Source organism: Lepidochelys kempii, chromosome 21, assembly GCF_965140265.1.
Source record: "Lepidochelys kempii isolate rLepKem1 chromosome 21, rLepKem1.hap2, whole genome shotgun sequence".
In the NCBI taxonomy this organism is placed as follows: domain Eukaryota; kingdom Metazoa; phylum Chordata; order Testudines; family Cheloniidae; genus Lepidochelys; species Lepidochelys kempii.
Window position 1 is genome coordinate 5,021,071 of NC_133276.1, and position 13,769 is coordinate 5,034,839.

General features: G+C 47.5%; 1 protein-coding gene and 1 long non-coding RNA gene across 5 annotated transcripts in view; one reads left to right on the plus strand and one right to left on the minus strand.

Moving 5' to 3' along the window:
• LOC140901512 (uncharacterized) overlaps window positions 1-2,543 on the plus strand; it is a 62,580-nt gene extending 60,037 nt beyond the window's left edge. Inside the window, exon 9 of the long non-coding RNA XR_012155878.1 lies at window positions 1,812-2,543. This is a non-coding gene — a long non-coding RNA (uncharacterized lncRNA). The remainder of the gene's footprint in view (window positions 1-1,811) is intronic.
• LOC140901506 (C4b-binding protein alpha chain-like) overlaps window positions 1-13,769 on the minus strand; it is a 36,159-nt gene that overhangs the window by 22,141 nt on the left and 249 nt on the right. The gene's annotated exons all lie outside the window — the stretch shown is intronic.

Sequence of the window (13,769 nt, forward strand, 5' to 3'; positions counted from 1 at the left end):
CCACTGGCTTTCCAGTGTCCACCAAGGGTTCAGCACGCCAAGCCTCTATGAACTGGGGCTCTCCCAGGTCCATTGAAGGCGCTCATTATAGACATCCTTTCTCAGCAGTCCAGCCCAACTGAGCTGCGCTGCTTCCCTTTATACACTGTCTCCAGGCTGAGCATGTTCAGCAGGGATGGAGGGGTGTGGCTTCCTCAGCATGCAATGCACAGTTAACCCCTGGGGGGCCAGTGTGGGGTAGATAGACCTCATCACAAGGCATCATGTGAAAAATCATAATCTGCTGGACCTTATTATCCTGGTAAAATATGTGGCAACACTGTATGTAAAGTTAGAAGATTCTACTGTATAATGTCGCTGTGACACGTTCCAAAGTTAGAAAAACAAGCCCAAACCAGTTCTTCAAAGACAAAAGATACATTGATGCCCTGGCTATGCATCAACATAATCAAATGGACTACCACGTGGCCATTCTCTGTCAGAAAGAAGGGCGTGAGCTAGAACTTTACATACTGGCAATGGAACAGCTGGGGGTTTTCCATGTAAACAGACTGTTGCCTGAACCCCAGCTGTAGATAGGCCTCAAAGAGGGGAGAAGGATATAAGACTGAGAAACAGAAGCTCCCAAATCACCTCTCTCCACTCATGACATCAATAATGTTTGAAACATAAAGGAAGCATGACTGAACTGGGGGGAGGTCCTAGCTGAAGCAATCCAGCCAGACGGCTATACGCTGGCGGGGAGGCAAACCTTTTTGCTTTTAAGCATGCTTAGTTTGTGAAATTAGGTATTAGTGTGCATTTTACCTTTTATTTCTTTTTTTGTAACCAATTCTGATTTTTATGCCCCATTACTTGCAATCACTTAACATCTATCTGCAGGTAATAAACTTGTTTTATTGTTTTATCTAAACCAGTGTGTCTGGATTGAAGTATTTGGGAATCTCCACTTGAGAGAACATTTGTGCACATCATTTTCCACTGATGAAATGATGGCCTTTATGTGAGCTTGCATTATTCAGTAGAGAGCTTGACAGTACAAGAAACACATTTCAGGGACAAGATCTGGGACTGGGAAGTAGCTGGTGGTTCCCTGTATGTAATTCATGAATGGCTGGCCAGAGCATTCATGTAATTCAGCTGGGCATGATTTTGCATGCTTGAGGCTGTGTGTGATCTGGCCAGGAGTGATTGTTCTCACAGTAAAACAGTGTACAAGGCATCCCAGACTGGAAAATTGAGGGGACACAGTTGACCATCTGTCCAGACTGTATCCTTGGGAATATTACACTGATATCTTCCATCCACTTTCTTGGAGGTAGCAGAGAGAAAAGTCAGTGTGTGAGGTTTTTGTTCTGCTACCCCACACTCACATTTTGAAAAAGGATGGAGTCGGGGTCAGGAAGTAATCCAGATATAGGACCAAGCCATACTAGGACAGACCAAATTGTCCACCTAGCCCAGTATCCGGTGTATGACAGTGATCAGTGCCGGATGCTCCAGAGGAAATGAACAGAACAGGGCAATTAACTAATAATCCATCCTATTATCCAGTCCCAGCTTCTGGCAGTTGGGGGCTTAGGGGGGATACAGTGCATGGGGTTGTATCACTGACCATCTTGGCTAACAGCCATTGAAAGACCTAGCCTCCATGAACTTATCTAATTTGTTTTTTAAACCAGTTATGCTTTTGGCCTTCACTACATCCCACGGCAACAAGTTCCGCAGGTGGACTGTGCCTTGTGTGAATTATTTGGTTTTCCTTTGTTCTAATGCTGCTATTTATTAATCTTGTTTTCTGTGTTTTACAGACTCCTGTGTACAAATATCACCACTCAAAAATGGGATCTGTCATGGTCACTCGAACATCCATTCTCCCTGCAGATCTTGTCAAAGGAAACTCAGCCTGCCCACTGCAGACCACAGCTTTCTCCAATTCCTTTTCTCCTATTTTTTGCCAAAGAGTTGCTGACACTCTGCTAGAAGAATACCCTACTTGCTCTCCATAGTGAGATCTGGAATGTACCAAAGTCTTTTGAAAAACCATTAGTAAACTCATGCAGTAGCATTCACCAACTGCGTTTCTTCTGTGACGCTAACAATAGATTCAATCCCCTTATGTATCCTCTCTTTTTAAGATGGAAGAACTGTGGGGAAGAGACCAAAAAGAATGTTTGTGAAGGGCCTCTATGCCGGTAGCGTGGGGCCTGCCTGTTAATCATGGTAGTAATCCTGCATTTCTATTATACTTTTCAACCTGTTAGGACTATTTCATCTGTCAGAGAAATGCAGCTATTTCACCAAGGCCCCAATTCAGCGAAGCACTTAAGCATGTGTTTAACTTTAAGCATGGGAGTGGCCCCATTGAAGTCAATTTGGCACTCAAAGTTGAGCAGAAAGCCAGCATTAATGCTTTAAGAATGTTGCAGGATCTTCAATGATTACATGGGTGTGGGACTTTGCAATCTGCACCCAATGTTAATATTGGAATAGTCTTAAGAGAGATTCTGAAGTGAACAGGGTGGAGATGTGAATTCACATCCTGTTGCTATAACTGTTCAATTAGAGAACGTTTCCTTTGAGTTGATTTACGTATTGAAGAGTCTTCAACACATAAGAAGGTAATTTTACATTACACAGTCTAAAACTTCCAAAAAATAATACAGTTGCCCTTCATTTATCAGTGTGGTGTCACTAGTTAAGTGTAGTCTGTCTACTTTTGTATATAGCTAATGTCAGCTGAAGGGCTGTTGCACTTTTTGTCAGTTTAAATATCTAGATTCCATTTAAAAATTAACCACAGAAGTATTTTGAAACAATTCGTAGTGCACATTAACCAGAGATACTTGGTTCTTACCACTGTACAATAAAGATACCAGTCAGCCAAAAGCTGGTGACTTTGAAAGCGCTTCAGTTGAGTTAGTCTGCAGTTACCTATATTTAACTTTTGCTAGTGTTACTGAACACATGCTACTTAGGTCAGGCCATGAATTCAAAGTAATGCCGGTAATTTATAAAGCCTTCAACCAGCAGAGATGTAGTTGCCTACTAGATGGTCGGATCATCTTTGATGTGAGACCATGTTTGAGTGTTTCTGCTCTTTGCCCTCAAAAGTGCTCATGCTGAAGGCAATGGAAGCAGGCATATAAATGACAGCAGGCAGGTAGAGAGACAAGGTGCGTGAGGTAATCTCTTGTATTGGACCAACTTCTGTTGGTGAGATAGCACTAGAGCGCTGCAGCTCTGCTACTGTAACGCTGTAAGTGTAGACAAGTCCAAAGTGAGGACGCTACCTATGCCGATGGGAGAACCGCTTTCATAGCTATAAGTGCTCCGCCTCCCCAAGAGGTGGTAGCTATGTCGACAGGAGAAGTCCTCCTACTGACACAGCGCTGTCTACACTGGGAGTTCTGTTGGTATAACTGGGTTGCTCAGGGGTGTGTGTTTCCTATGCCCCCAGCGATGTAGTTATACTGACATAACTTTGTACTGTAGAGCAGGGCGGAGACAAGCTTCCCAGCCAGGCAGAGCTCTTTTTCAGATCTGGGAAGGGTACACCAAGCATCACAGCTAATCACTTAGGACATTTGCTTTAGTAGCAGGAGAGTGGTGTTCAAATTATTTCTAATCAAGAAGAAGAGGGACTGAACCACAATTATCCACATCCCATGTGAGCACCCAAAACAAAGGACCATACACTGTCTCAGGGCCCTCATCGGGCAGCGAGAGGAAACTGCACCAAGCTCTCCCCTATCCTGGATGAGTACTGTAACCACTGAGCTAAATATTGTAAGGGAGGCCGTGTCCTCCATAACTGCCTTGTGTGGTGTGAGATGGCCTCTGAGTAGGCATAACTCCCTCTGCCAGATCTACAAAGGGCCTTAGCTACAGCAATAATCAGTGTTGCCATCCCTAATTTTTAGATGCCTAGAAAATCACTGGAATGACAACGGGTGCCCTGAAGCTTAACTTAGGCACTTGGGGTCCCTCTTCAATGAATGGGGAGGGATAGGCACCTAAGCATGGGATGCACAAAAGCAAGCACACTAGGCTAGGAGCCACTTAAGCTAGCCAGTATGCATCCGATGAAGTTAGCTGTAGCTCACGAAAGCTTATGTTCAAATAAACTGGTTAGTCTCTAAGGTGCCACAAGTACTCCTTTTCTTTTTGTGAATACAGACTAACACGGCTGTTACTCTGAAACCACTCAATAGTAGAGTGGTTACACGACTCTCATAGGCTCTTGGGGAGGCTGATTTAATTCCTCCACCAGCTGAGAAAGAAGGAATTTGAACTGGGAGCGCCTGTTATCTTTCCTTTTCAAGCAGTTCCACTGGAAGAAAATATTAATTGGGCCAAAGCACATGTGAAAAACCCTCTGTAGTATAGTGGTTACATTATTCATGTGGAATGTTGAAGATGTGGCTTCAATTCCTTCCTTTACTTGATGAAAAGAAGGATTTGAAGAGGGAGCTTCTTCAGTCTTGCCTCTTGAAGCTGTTCCACTTGAATTAAATATTAAGGGAACCAAAATCCAAGATAGAAGCTCTCTGTGGTACAGTGGTGAGGCTAAACATGTGGTGCATTAAAGACCCTGCTTCAGTTCTTCCCTTTGCCTGATGAGGAAAAGGGATTTGAAGTGGGCACTCCCTCAGCTTCTTCTCTTAAAGCTGTTCTACTTTAATTAACTATAAATTGGTCTGATAATCCCCCAAGGAGCCTCTATAGTACAGTGGTTAGGCTCCTCCCTGTGAGAACTCTTAGCTAATGTGGGTTCATTTTCCACATGTACCAGATAAACTAACAACTCTGTTTCTCTTAAAGCTGTTCAACTTTAATTAACTAATAACTGGGCCAAATCAAAACAGACAGGTACTCTACAACAGAGTGGTGAGACTACTCCCCTGGACAGTTGGAGCTGTGGATTCAAGTCTTCTCTCTATCTGTTGAGATGCAGGGATTTAAACTGGGCATGATGCAGCTCTTGCCTTGTGAAGCTGCTCCACTTTAACTCAATATTAATTGGGTCAAGCAAAGAATGAAGAGTCCTTTATAGTAGAATGGTTCAGCGCCTCGCGTGTGAGATGTTGATTTACTGATTCAATTCCTTCCCCCCCCCGATGAAATGAGGAGAAGGTGTATGAATGGGAGTGCCCTCAGTCTTACCTCTTGAACCTATATCACTTTAATTGGGATAAAAAACACAAGCAGTCACTATAGCGCAGTGGCTGAGTTGATGCCCTTAGAGTCTCATTAAGCAGGTTCAAGTCTCCCTTTGAGATGACAGGATTTGAAGCAGGAGATTACTAGATCTTTCTTCTTGAAACTATTCCGCATTAATTAAATAGTAATTAGGCCAAAACAAAAACAAGCAGCTATCTATGTTACACTGGTTAAGCTAGTCGCGTGGGGAAACTTGGAGTCGCTAGTTCCATTTCTCCCTCTATTGGATGATGATGAGAAGTGGTTTGAACAGGGAGCTCCTGACGTCTTCCCACTTGGAAGCTGTTCCACTTTAATTAAATATTAATTGGGCCAAAACAAATGTAAGAAACTCTCTACGGTACAGTGGTTAGGTTACGCCCCTGATATCCTTAAAGTCACTAGTTCAATTCCTTTCACTGCTGCATAAGGAGAAGGGGATTGAAGTGGGAGCTCTTTCTGTCTTGCCTCTTGAAGTGGTTCCATATAAAATAAATAGTAATTTGGCAAAAGTAAAAAGAAGCAGCTCTCTACACTACAGTGGTTAGACTCCTCCCATAGGAAACTTAGCGTGGTTGGTCCAATACCCCTGTCTCCCTGAGAAGAAGGGGACTGAACTGGGAGCTCATTAGGTCTTTCCTCTTGCAGCTATTCCATGTAAATTAAATAGTGATTGAGCCAAAAAAAAAAAAAAAAAAAACAAGAAGCCCTCTACACTACAGCTTTAATTAAGTATTAATTGGGCCAAACTTAGAACAAGAGGCTTCTATGGGACATTTGGAGTTGCTGGTTTAATTCCTTCCTTTTCCCAAGGAAGAAAAGGGGATTGAACTGGGAGCTCCTTATGTCTTTCCTCTTGCAGTTGTTCCACATCAATTAAATAGCGACTGGGCCAAAGGAAAAGGAAGAAGCCTTCTACGCTACAGCGGTTAGGCGACTCCCCTGGGAAACTCAAGGTTGCTGGTTCAATGCTACTGCCTCCCTGAAGAGGAGACAGGGACTGAATTGGGAGCTCTTTAGCTCTTTCCTCTTGCCGCTGTTCCACGTCAATTGAATAGTAATTGGGCCAAAGGAAAAGTAAGAAGCCTTCTACGCTACAGCGGTTAGGCTACTCCCCAGGGAAACTCAAGGTTGCTGGTTCAATACCACTGCCTCCCTGAAGAGGAGACTGGGAGCTCTTTTGGTCTTTCCTCTTGTCGCTGTTCCAAGTCAACTGAATAGTAATTGGGCCAAAAAAAAAACAAGAAGCCCTCTACGCTACAGCGGTTAGGCTACTCCCCTAGGAAACTCAAGGTTGCGGGTTCAATACCAGCACCTCCCTGAAGAGGAGACAGGGACTCAAGTGGGAACTCTTTAGGTTTTTCCTCTTGCCGCTGCTCCATGTAAATTAAATAGTGATTGGGCCAAAGGAAAATCAAGAAGCCCTCTACGCTACAGCGGTTAGGCTACGCCCCTGGGAAACTCAAGGTTGCTGGTTCAATACCACTGCCTCCCTGAAGAGGACACACGGACTGAATTAGGAACTCTTTAGGTTTTTCCTCTTGCCGCTGTTCCATGTCAATTGAATAGCGACTGGGCCAAAGAAAAAGCAAAAAGCCCTCTACGCTACAGCGGTTAGGCTACTCTGCTGGGAAACTCAAGGTTGCGGGTTCAATACCAGCACCTCCCTGAAGAGGAGACAGGGACTCAATCGGGAACCCTTTAGGTTTTTCCTCTTGCCGCTGTTCCACGCCAATTGAATAGTAATTGGGCCAAAGGAAAAGCAAGAAGCCTTCTACGCTACAGCGGTTAGGCTACTCCCCTGGGAAACACAAGGTTACTGGTTCAATACCACTGCCTCCCTGAAAAGGAGACAGGGATTGAATGGGGAACTCTTTAGGTTTTTCCTCTTGCCGCTGTTCCATGCCAATTGAATAGCGATTGGGCCAAAAGAAAAGCAAGAAGCCCTCTACGCTACAGCGGTTAGGCTACTCTCCTGGAAAACTCAAGGTTGTTGGTTCAATACCACTGCCTTCCTGAAGAGAGGACAGGGACTCAAGTGGGAACTCTTTAGGTTTTTCCTCTTGCCGCTGTTCCACGTCAGTTGAATAGTAATTGGGCCAAAGAGAAAACAAGAAACCCTCTACGCTACAGCGGTTAGGCTACTCCCCTGGGAAACTCAAGGTTGCTGGTTTAATACCCCTGCCTCCCTGAAGAGGACACACGGACTGAATTAGGAACTCTTTGGTTTTTCCTCTTGCCGCTGTTCCACGTCAATTGAATAGCGACTGGGCCAAGGAAAAAGCAAGAAGCCCTCTACGCTACAGCGGTTAGGCTACTCCCCTGGGAAACTCAAGGTTGCTGGTTCAATACCAGCACCTCCCTGAAGAGGAGACAGGGACTCAACGGGGAACTCTTTAGGTTTTTCCTCTTGCCGCTGTTCCATGTAAATTAAATAGTGATTGGGCCAAAGGAAAAACAAAAAGCCCTCTACGCTACAGCGGTTAGGCTACTCCCCTGGGAAACTCAAGGTTGCTGGTTCAATACCAGCACCTCCCTGAAGAGGAGACAGGGACTCAATCGGGAACCCTTTAGGTTTTTCCTCTTGCCGCTGTTCCACGCCAATTGAATAGTAATTGGGCCAAAGGAAAAACAAGAAGCCCTCTACGCTACAGCGGTTAGGCTACTCCCCTGGGAAACTCAAGGTTGCTGGTTCAATACCAGCACCTCCCTGAAGAGGAGACAGGGACTCAACGGGGAACTCTTTAGGTTTTTCCTCTTGTCGCTGTTCCACGCCAATTGAATAGTGATTGGGCCAAAGGAAAAGCAAGAAGCCCTCCATGCTACAGCGGTTAGGCTACTCCCCAGGGAAACTCAAGGTTGCTGGTTCAATACCACTGCCTCCCTGAAGAGGAGACAGTGACTCAAGTGGGAACTCTTTAGGTTTTTCCTCTTGCCGCTGTTCCATGTAAATTGAATAGCGACTGGGCCAAAGGAAAATCAAGAAGCCCTCTACGCTACAGCGGTTAGGCTACTCCCCTGGGAAACTCAAGGTTACTGGTTCAATACCACTGCCTCCCTGAAGAGGAGACAGGGATTGAATTGGGAACTCTTTAGGTTTTTCCTCTTGCCGCTGTTCCACGCCAATTGAATAGCGACTGGGCCAAAGGAAAAACAAGAAGCCCTCTACGCTACAGCGGTTAGGCTACTCTCCTGGGAAACTCAAGGTTACTGGTTCAATACCACTGCCTCCCTGAAGAGGAGACAGGGATTGAATTGGGAACTCTTTAGGTTTTTCCTCTTGCCGCTGTTCCACGCCAATTGAATAGTGATTGGGCCAAAGGAAAAGCAAGAAGCCCTCCATGCTACAGCGGTTAGGCTACTCCCCAGGGAAACTCAAGGTTGCTGGTTCAATACCACTGCCTCCCTGAAGAGGAGACAGTGACTCAAGTGGGAACTCTTTAGGTTTTTCCTCTTGCCGCTGTTCCATGTAAATTGAATAGCGACTGGGCCAAAGGAAAATCAAGATGCCCTCTACGCTACAGCGGTTAGGCTACTCCCCTGGGAAACTCAAGGTTACTGGTTCAATACCACTGCCTCCCTGAAGAGGAGACAGGGATTGAATTGGGAACTCTTTAGGTTTTTCCTCTTGCCGCTGTTCCACGCCAATTGAATAGCGACTGGGCCAAAGGAAAAACAAGAAGCCCTCTACGCTACAGCGGTTAGGCTACTCTCCTGGGAAACTCAAGGTTACTGGTTCAATACCACTGCCTCCCTGAAGAGGAGACAGGGATTGAATTGGGAACTCTTTAGGTTTTTCCTCTTGCCGCTGTTCCACGCCAATTGAATAGCGACTGGGCCAAAGGAAAAACAAGAAGCCCTCTACGCTACAGCGGTTAGGCTACTCTCCTGGGAAACTCAAGGTTACTGGTTCAATACCACTGCCTCCCTGAAGAGGAGACAGGGATTGAATTGGGAACTCTTTAGGTTTTTCCTCTTGCCGCTGTTCCACGCCAATTGAATAGCGACTGGGCCAAAGGAAAAACAAGAAGCCCTCTACGCTACAGCGGTTAGGCTACTCCCCTGGGAAACTCAAGGTTACTGGTTCAATACCACTGCCTCCCTGAAGAGGAGACAGGGATTGAATTGGGAACTCTTTAGGTTTTTCCTCTTGCCGCTGTTCCATGCCAATTGAATAGCGACTGGGCCAAAGGAAAAACAAGAAGCCCTCTATGCTACAGCGGTTAGGCTACTCCCCTAGGAAACTCAAGGTTGCGGGTTCAATACCAGCACCTCCCTGAAGAGGAGACAGGGACTCAAGTGGGAACTCTTTAGGTTTTTCCTCTTGCCGCTGTTCCATGTAAATTGAATAGCGACTGGGCCAAAGGAAAATCAAGAAGCCCTCTACGCTACGGCGGTTAGGCTACTCCCCTGGGAAACTCAAGGTTGCTGGTTCAATACCACTGCCTCTCTGAAGAGGAGACAGGGATTGAATTGGGAACTCTTTAGGTTTTTCCTCTTGCCGCTGTTCCACGCCAATTGAATAGCGACTGGGCCAAAGGAAAAACAAGAAGCCCTCTACGCTACAGCGGTTAGGCTACTCCCCTAGGAAACTCAAGGTTGCGGGTTCAATACCAGCACCTCCCTGAAGAGGAGACAGGGACTCAACGGGGAACTCTTTAGGTTTTTTCCTCTTGCCGCTGTTCCATGTAAATTAAATAGTGATTGGGCCAAAGGAAAAGCAAAAAGCCCTCTACGCTACAGCGGTTAGGCTACTCCCCTGGGAAACTCAAGGTTACTGGTTCAATACCACTGCCTCCCTGAAGAGGAGACAGGGATTGAATTGGGAACTCTTTAGGTTTTTCCTCTTGCCGCTGTTCCACGCCAATTGAATAGCGACTGGGCCAAAGGAAAAACAAGAAGCCCTCTACGCTACAGCGGTTAGGCTACTCTCCTGGGAAACTCAAGGTTACTGGTTCAATACCACTGCCTCCCTGAAGAGGAGACAGGGATTGAATTGGGAACTCTTTAGGTTTTTCCTCTTGCCGCTGTTCCACGCCAATTGAATAGCGACTGGGCCAAAGGAAAAACAAGAAGCCCTCTACGCTACAGCGGTTAGGCTACTCCCCTGGGAAACTCAAGGTTACTGGTTCAATACCACTGCCTCCCTGAAGAGGAGACAGGGATTGAATTGGGAACTCTTTAGGTTTTTCCTCTTGCCGCTGTTCCATGCCAATTGAATAGCGACTGGGCCAAAGGAAAAACAAGAAGCCCTCTATGCTACAGCGGTTAGGCTACTCCCCTAGGAAACTCAAGGTTGCGGGTTCAATACCAGCACCTCCCTGAAGAGGAGACAGGGACTCAAGTGGGAACTCTTTAGGTTTTTCCTCTTGCCGCTGTTCCATGTAAATTGAATAGCGACTGGGCCAAAGGAAAATCAAGAAGCCCTCTACGCTACGGCGGTTAGGCTACTCCCCTGGGAAACTCAAGGTTGCTGGTTCAATACCCCTGCCTCTCTGAAGAGGAGACAGGGATTGAATTGGGAACTCTTTAGGTTTTTCCTCTTGCCGCTGTTCCACGCCAATTGAATAGCGACTGGGCCAAAGGAAAAACAAGAAGCCCTCTACGCTACAGCGGTTAGGCTACTCCCCTGGGAAACTCAAGGTTACTGGTTCAATACCACTGCCTCCCTGAAGAGGAGACAGGGATTGAATTGGGAACTCTTTAGGTTTTTCCTCTTGCCGCTGTTCCATGCCAATTGAATAGCGACTGGGCCAAAGGAAAAACAAGAAGCCCTCTATGCTACAGCGGTTAGGCTACTCCCCTAGGAAACTCAAGGTTGCGGGTTCAATACCAGCACCTCCCTGAAGAGGAGACAGGGACTCAAGTGGGAACTCTTTAGGTTTTTCCTCTTGCCGCTGTTCCATGTAAATTGAATAGCGACTGGGCCAAAGGAAAATCAAGAAGCCCTCTACGCTACGGCGGTTAGGCTACTCCCCTGGGAAACTCAAGGTTGCTGGTTCAATACCACTGCCTCTCTGAAGAGGAGACAGGGATTGAATTGGGAACTCTTTAGGTTTTTCCTCTTGCCGCTGTTCCACGCCAATTGAATAGCGACTGGGCCAAAGGAAAAACAAGAAGCCCTCTACGCTACAGCGGTTAGGCTACTCCCCTAGGAAACTCAAGGTTGCGGGTTCAATACCAGCACCTCCCTGAAGAGGAGACAGGGACTCAACGGGGAACTCTTTAGGTTTTTTCCTCTTGCCGCTGTTCCATGTAAATTAAATAGTGATTGGGCCAAAGGAAAAGCAAAAAGCCCTCTACGCTACAGCGGTTAGGCTACTCCCCTGGGAAACTCAAGGTTACTGGTTCAATACCACTGCCTCCCTGAAGAGGAGACAGGGATTGAATTGGGAACTCTTTAGGTTTTTCCTCTTGCCGCTGTTCCACGCCAATTGAATAGCGACTGGGCCAAAGGAAAAACAAGAAGCCCTCTACGCTACAGCGGTTAGGCTACTCTCCTGGGAAACTCAAGGTTACTGGTTCAATACCACTGCCTCCCTGAAGAGGAGACAGGGATTGAATTGGGAACTCTTTAGGTTTTTCCTCTTGCCGCTGTTCCACGCCAATTGAATAGCGACTGGGCCAAAGGAAAAACAAGAAGCCCTCTACGCTACAGCGGTTAGGCTACTCCCCTGGGAAACTCAAGGTTACTGGTTCAATACCACTGCCTCCCTGAAGAGGAGACAGGGATTGAATTGGGAACTCTTTAGGTTTTTCCTCTTGCCGCTGTTCCATGCCAATTGAATAGCGACTGGGCCAAAGGAAAAACAAGAAGCCCTCTATGCTACAGCGGTTAGGCTACTCCCCTAGGAAACTCAAGGTTGCGGGTTCAATACCAGCACCTCCCTGAAGAGGAGACAGGGACTCAAGTGGGAACTCTTTAGGTTTTTCCTCTTGCCGCTGTTCCATGTAAATTGAATAGCGACTGGGCCAAAGGAAAATCAAGAAGCCCTCTACGCTACGGCGGTTAGGCTACTCCCCTGGGAAACTCAAGGTTGCTGGTTCAATACCACTGCCTCTCTGAAGAGGAGACAGGGATTGAATTGGGAACTCTTTAGGTTTTTCCTCTTGCCGCTGTTCCACGCCAATTGAATAGCGACTGGGCCAAAGGAAAAACAAGAAGCCCTCTACGCTACAGCGGTTAGGCTACTCCCCTAGGAAACTCAAGGTTGCGGGTTCAATACCAGCACCTCCCTGAAGAGGAGACAGGGACTCAACGGGGAACTCTTTAGGTTTTTTCCTCTTGCCGCTGTTCCATGTAAATTAAATAGTGACTGGGCCAAAGGAAAAGCAAAAAGCCCTCTACGCTACAGCGGTTAGGCTACTCTCCTGGGAAACTCAAGGTTGCTGGTTCAAGTCTGTCCTCTACCAGATGAGGACAAGGACTTTCAGTGGGAGCTCCTTCTTTCTTGCCTCTTGAAGCTGTTCCACTTCAAGTCAATAGCAATGGGACCAGCAAGACCATTAGGATCACTCTGTAGCCCAGTGGGTAGGCTACTGACATAGAAAGTGGGAGACCCCAGTTCAAATCCTCCCTCGGCCTGTTAAGAAGAGGCTTGGACAAGGATGGATCACCTCCCAGGTGACAGGGCTGAGGGTGAGTGGCCCCTGTTTAAATTCCCTCCTTTCTCAGGAGGCCCTTGTCTTTCTGGAAACAGAGGAGGTCTAAACAATGATCCCCCACCTCTCAGGTTCCCTTGGGTGTGGGGGTCGGGGGGAGGTGTGTGGGGGGTTGGGTGGGGGGTCGGGGGGTGGGGTGGGTGGGGGGTGGAGGTGGGGGGGAAAGAGGTCCCTGGGAGGTGGGACACCCCTGTTCAAATCCCTTTGCAGAGGAGGGGTTTGAACAGGGGTCTCCCACAGCCTGACCCATGGGGGGGCAAAAGAGTGATCCGCATTTTTGGACCCCCAAGTCATAGCTAATTAAAAGAGGAGCCTACAGTGCCAGATGCCAAGGTCAAACCCCCCCCCCCCACACACACACACGTCACGTGAAGGGTCTACACACTAGACTAGAAGAGGGCTTCTCCTCCTTTCTTGGGCCCAATTCATATTTCCCCTCAGCTCATACTGTCCTGTGACTACACACTTCCGTTTTAACCAAAGGCAAAACAGTCCAGACAAATGCAGAACCTGTATGTGGCCTGCCAAATCTGGTCAACATTCAACTGGGTCTCTCTGCGTTACGGCCCTTTGCCTGACCTGACGGTTGTGTTCAGACGGGATGCCCAATCATGTCTAAACACGAGGCGATGCAGAAGAACTGCCCCACTTCCAGCATCTACGGCCGCGCTGGGGACCACCCCAGCGCCAGCCACATGCCTCTTGCCGCAGCCATGAATGGCTTCCAGCCCGCGGGTGACCCTGACTCAGGACTCAGCCCCCTTCGCACACCTGCCCGGCAGACTCGGGTCGAGTCCAGGGAGCTGTCAATGGCAGACAGGGCCACGGACCCCAGCCCGCCACGAACGGTCTCCCCCTGCTGCCCCCACCCCCCCGGATTCACGCCCCTCCGGCACCTGGCCACA